At 34.1% G+C, this 5,696-nt stretch overlaps 1 long non-coding RNA gene across 1 annotated transcript; it reads left to right on the top strand.

Annotated features, from left to right (window-relative positions):
• The first annotated feature begins 1,365 nt into the window (after positions 1 to 1,365).
• Positions 1,366 to 5,296, top strand: LOC142640916 (uncharacterized). Its single transcript, XR_012845282.1, has 2 exons — positions 1,366 to 2,796; positions 4,740 to 5,296. It is a non-coding gene; the product is annotated as an uncharacterized LOC142640916 (long non-coding RNA).
• The last annotated feature ends 400 nt before the right edge of the window (positions 5,297 to 5,696 follow it).

The raw sequence follows: 5,696 nt of genomic DNA, 5'->3' as shown, positions 1-5,696 counted from the left end.
ATATCAAGGGAAATTACTTTTTACCACTTAAACCTATACCCCTGATTACACTTTGCACCATAAAATTTTTGAATGCATGTTTTACATCATAAATTATAACTCTTATTATACTTTGCACTTTGACGTCAAGTTTGCTATTAACTTTAACGAAAAAGCATGACACCACGTAAAAAGACCCAATTCTTAATTCTTTAAAAACAAAGTAGAAATTATAGTTTACCATTTCAAATTATATTTTTGATTATACTTTGTATCTTAAATTTTAAATTTATGTCCAAGTTAACAACAAAAATATAACAAAAACCATAACTTAGAACGAAAAATGTGCATTATAAATATGATGCCTCAATTTGATTGATTATGTGATATGTGTGGGTGTGTGATAAGTTCCAAATCAGACATATATTAGGTTGAACTGGGCTTTATTAATAACTACAACCAGCCTCAATTGTAACTAGTTATTTTGAAGTATAGCACAGATGTGGCTAGCGTTTTTTTTTTTTTTGGTCGTTATATATGGTATTAGAGTTGGCTCGGTAACTCCGTGTGGACTCAGAGACATTACCCCACAAAATGGGCCCTAATGAGGACGTTAGAGATTTAAGTGGGGGAGTTTGTGATGCCTCAATTTGATTGATTGTGTGATATGTGTGTGTGTGATGAGTTCCACATCAGGCATATACTAAGTTGAACTGAGCTTTATTAATAACTATAAAAAATCTCAATTGTGACTCATTCGTTTGAAATATAATATAGATGACTAGTACTTTTTCTTGTTGGGTCATAATAAAGGTTGAGATGTAAAGTGTAATTTCGGCAAAGTATTAGTTAAGGCGAAAACTCTAGCGACTGATATAAGATTTCACTTCCAACTGAAGTGGGGCTTCTTTCTTTCCCCCCATAAGCGCAATCTCCCATTAGCCAGTACACCTCACTTACTTTAAAGTGCGTGGACAAACGTTTTTCAGCCCCACATATATCGACAGATCTAAGGTGGGACCCATTAGTGTACCCCACTAGGGTAACCGCCACCGTCAGATCCGGTAAGTTGCATCCCAGCCGCACGTAAATTTATGACTCTTTACAATTCCTATATGCGTTTCTTTCTTGTTGACATTATTATGGACGGTTTAAATCGGATCAAACAAAACGCATTCCACTTTTTAATTTAGTGAAAACCGGAAAAAGCTAAAACAAAATTTAAAAGAAAGAAAAAAAGAAAAAAAAAGAAAAGAAAGATGAAGTGGGGTTCGGTAATCTGTAATCTTCTTAAGCCCAATATTCTTCTTGGGATTGGTGGTAAAAAGGGACCTCAATTCCCCTATATATACACACCCTCTTCATCTCCTAAGCCCACACCTCTTCTCTCTAACCCTTTGGCCTCTCTCTTTCTCTCTCTCCCTCTCTCTCTCTCTCTCTCTCTCTCAAAACCTTTCTATCTACCACTTCTTCTTTTTTATTTCCAGTCTTGGCATTCCTTTATTAGGGTTTTGTTTTGATTGGCTTGAAGCTTCTAAAGCATCTCTCTCTCTCTATCTTATCTACTAGTCTGTTGTCCTATGGCTATGAGATGGTCCTCTTTGTATTCTTCCACAGCTTTCTTGAACTGCATCTACGAACTAGGCTCAGGCTTTGCATGCGTTAAGAGACTCATTATTTTTTCTCTTATTTTGTTTGTCTTGGTTGCGGTTCAATAAAGCTGTGGGAAGATACAGACAGGGTCAAGAAAAGTTCAAGATCGGTTTTGTTGGTATTAATTTAATCCCCATCTACCCTTTTCTTTGCATTCCCCGATCTGTTAATTCCTTTGGTTACACTGGTAAATCTTACTACTTTTACCATGAACTTTATGATGCATTCATAGATATATCTATGGTAGATAATATAGATGCCGAGGTTCTTTTGTGATCTTAATTCTTATTGATGATGTGGGTGACTGTACTGATGCTTTCCTTTTCAGTTCCTCGTCACACAGTACTCAGAAAGCAGGAAGTTTTATTTAAGTGTAAATCTCTGAACTGTTATGCTTCAAATGTATTTGTATAAAAATACAATATTCACATCACTTTCCAATAAGAAAGAAGAAATTCAATCTGAATTACACACAGATGTGTTATTTTCATTTCCCTGATTCAGTTTTCATATTTTTTTCCCACCTTGTATTCTTACTATATGCAAAATTTTAATATACAAGTTATAAAAATTTCACCTTTATATATTAACAGAGAATACAATTTCAGATATAATAGAATAGAGAAAAAAAAATACATGGAAAAAACCCTAACTAATGTGTTAAAGATCCATGGCTGAGCCCAAAATTTGGGATCAAGATTTATTGTTGTTGTTGTTGTATATCTGAACTCAACTCATTTACTTGGGTGTAACGATTTTGTTGGAGCTTCAATTATAAGGCTCAATTTGTGTAGTTCTGTTCCTACAGACTGAGAGTATAATTGTCAAATCTTTTTTCTTCTCTCTGTCCCTGCTACAATGGAAATGTCATGGATAAGTAGTTTCTTTTTTATTTGTACTTTACAGACATTACGATTCCCTGAGTATTGTATTTTCCTCTTGTCTATATTCTTTTCTTTCTGTTATTCTGTTTCTATTGTTTATTATGATCAATGGTGGGGTTTCTTTTATAATTTTTTTGTCTGGCTTTATAGTGTGCCCATGTGTAGGTTCAATTGCAGGCCAAGCATAAATACTACTTGCAGATCAATCAAACAGCGATCACCTTTTTTTTTCAAAAACCATGCTATAGACCAGTTGATCGGTACATATTTGGTCAACAAGGTAAAAGTCATTATGTTTATACAAAGTGCAGCCAGAATTATTAGCCTTTTTAATAGATTCCTACCTACAGATTCAATTATGGCTAGCATGTCATTTGCAAGTTACTATTATTTATTGTAGTTCTGTTATTTATCACCCGTCTTTTTTTTTTTTTTTTTTTTTTCTGATTGTTTCACTGTTCTTTGTACAATTAATAAGGCGTACAATTATTTTTCTGTTGGTTTGTCATGTTCAGCGTATTTAAACTTGATTAGGGTTTTTTTAAACTTCTTTTTTAACACTAGAAAGAACAATATGAGATTTTGTACGAGTAATAGTTAGAAGGAATAAATAGTAAATGTTAGAATGGACCACACAAGGTTTTACACAATTGTGTTTTAAGCAAAGATTTAAAGCCAATAAAATGAAAATTAAGTGGTTAGGTGAAGCTTTTATGGACAAAGAATACAGGTAAGATGTGGTACAGTTGTGTTGAATTGCCTTTGAGAAAAGAAACCTAGACAAGAGTAGAATGAAGAAGCAACTTGTAAAAGGAAATTAGGGTTTTCTTTTCCTAACTGAGGTAAAGACAAGTGGAAGGGAAAGTTCCTCTTGTTCACTGCAAGAAACATCTTGTCTTGTTGCTTAAGGCTGAGATGTTTTTGGATCAGATCCTGGTTTTTTTCATGTATCTATAGGAGTGAATCTCGCATGGTCCAAACTAAGTGCCAAACCAAGATTCATGAAACCCAAAAAATGAGCAACCGTGCCTGCTTGATTTTCATATTCATTTAGAAATCTGACCAAAAAAAAATCTTCAGTGTACATGAGCAAAATAACTGGCTTCTTTCGTGAAGTTAGCTGGAGTCACAGATGGTGCACTCACGAGAACTTGAATCCATCCAATTAATAGGCCACCTCTTTTTTTAAAAAAAATGTGGCACAGGTCATATCGCATATGACCCAACTACTTTATTTATGTGATGGTTCATGTCTAATTGTCGCCCACTAATCAAATGCATATTCTAATCACTTGCTGTTAGATAATTATTAGTTTAAAGTATAACTATATTATGAATATTCAATTAAGTGTAAGAGTAGAGTGCTCCTTCCCCCCCCCCCCCCCCCTTTTGGATTTATCATGCTTATATAGTTTATATGCCCTTGAATTATTGCTAGTAATGCCTTTAGAAAAGGACCATTTAAAGTAAAACAAATGGTTGGATTAGTTTCTGAACTAATGTGGATTAATTACTAATCACTCATCTAAGTCAGAAAAGGTGAGATTTATTTTTTCGTGGAATCAAAAAGGGTTGTTTCTTTCTTTAACTTTTCCCTTTGGTGGAAAAGGATAGCGGTGGAAAAGGATAGCGTTGGAAAGCTAGCTAAGATTTCCTTGTACTTTGTGAAAATGGAAAAGAGAGGTGGCTAAACAGTGTAAATCAAGCACAAAAAAAAGAAGAAGAAGATATTAAAGGAGTTGAATGCACAATTTTCTTGATATGGTTGTCTTATTTCTGCTGTTGTTTTGTCTTGTTGAATGGATAGTGAACTTGATTCCATTTATTTCTAAGACTTGTAAGCTTTTCCTTTTTCTCTTTACTTTGATTGGTTTACTGAGCTCATATTTATGTGAGGAATGCAAATTGATCATGAATATAAAGCAACTGATCATATGCATTCACCGTACATGCATGGTGCATGCAAGCATGCCTAGAGTATATGTATGCCAACCATCCCTGTATTTTACAAGTACAGCTCCTTTGGAGTCCATAAGAGTTACATGTTATGTTTAAAGTATGAATACATCTCCTTGATCTATTTTCAGTAAAAATTACAACTACATGGCTAGCTGTACAGTAGAACTATCATTCTTAGTCCTCTTTGTTAGTATCATGGTCAACAAAGTTGCCATTTATAGTTGTTGGACCATATCAGATAAGAGATGTTAAAATTTTTTGCAGTTTCAAAAAATGATGTCCCATTGCTCGAATGGCTGAACAAGATATGATACCAACAGTGATGTGACTGTTCGACTCCCAGCTAATACTCTGTGGCAGAATTGTTGTTTCTCTATGCCATCTCTCTTTCAGGTTCCCATAGTTTCTCAAGTTGAAGTTTTATTTGATTTCTTCTTAAGCTTCTTACCATCCCAAGTCATTTTCAAGATATTGGCATCATTACGTACGTTGTTTAGAGTGACTTTTATATCCCTTGGAGCACAACATTCCAAATTGGCTTTATCTTATAAGTCTCTTCATTTGAGAGGTGTAGATCAATTCAGTCCACCGTGAATCACGGGAAGGCGTCCTTATGGATCGGTAGTGAAGCATTTTTAAGTTAAGATTGTTCTTCTAAATGTGTTAGAATGTGTGGTTTTTTTAATGTCAATTGTTAATGTACCTAACAAGTCTCACCTTAGGGGCGTACGTGTGTGTGATTAAGTACTTACATAAATATATGTACATATAGCTGAAGACAAAGAGAGGTTTATACTATGGGAAGGTATTGGAGAGAGTTATCATGCATTTGCTATTTTTCTTTGATATCTTAGCTTGGATTATTGCAATATACTTAAATTGTTTAGGTAGCAATGATGATCTTTACTTCTTTTGTGGCAAAACATTCACATGCATTAATAGTTTCTCTTTGTAATTAAGCATATGTTCCTTAGATCTCAAAAGACTATTAATCATGCTCAAGCTACTGAAGCTGAATTGACAAATAATTCCGAAATTGCACCAAAAAGAAAGTGTAGGATCAATGGTTAGAAAGATAGCTAGAATTGGGAATCTTAACTTCATTCCTAACAATTATTTGTGTATGAAATGAATGGTGGAAATGAAAATTGGGGATATAGGGGCCTGCTTGAATATTTATATCTTTTGTAATGACAAGAACAACACAATTTCATGTTATAT

Source organism: Castanea sativa, chromosome 1, assembly GCF_040712315.1.
Source record: "Castanea sativa cultivar Marrone di Chiusa Pesio chromosome 1, ASM4071231v1".
Taxonomy (NCBI): domain Eukaryota; kingdom Viridiplantae; phylum Streptophyta; class Magnoliopsida; order Fagales; family Fagaceae; genus Castanea; species Castanea sativa.
The sequence above is the reverse complement of the archived record's forward strand: the minus strand, read 5'-3'. Positions and strand labels throughout refer to the sequence as shown.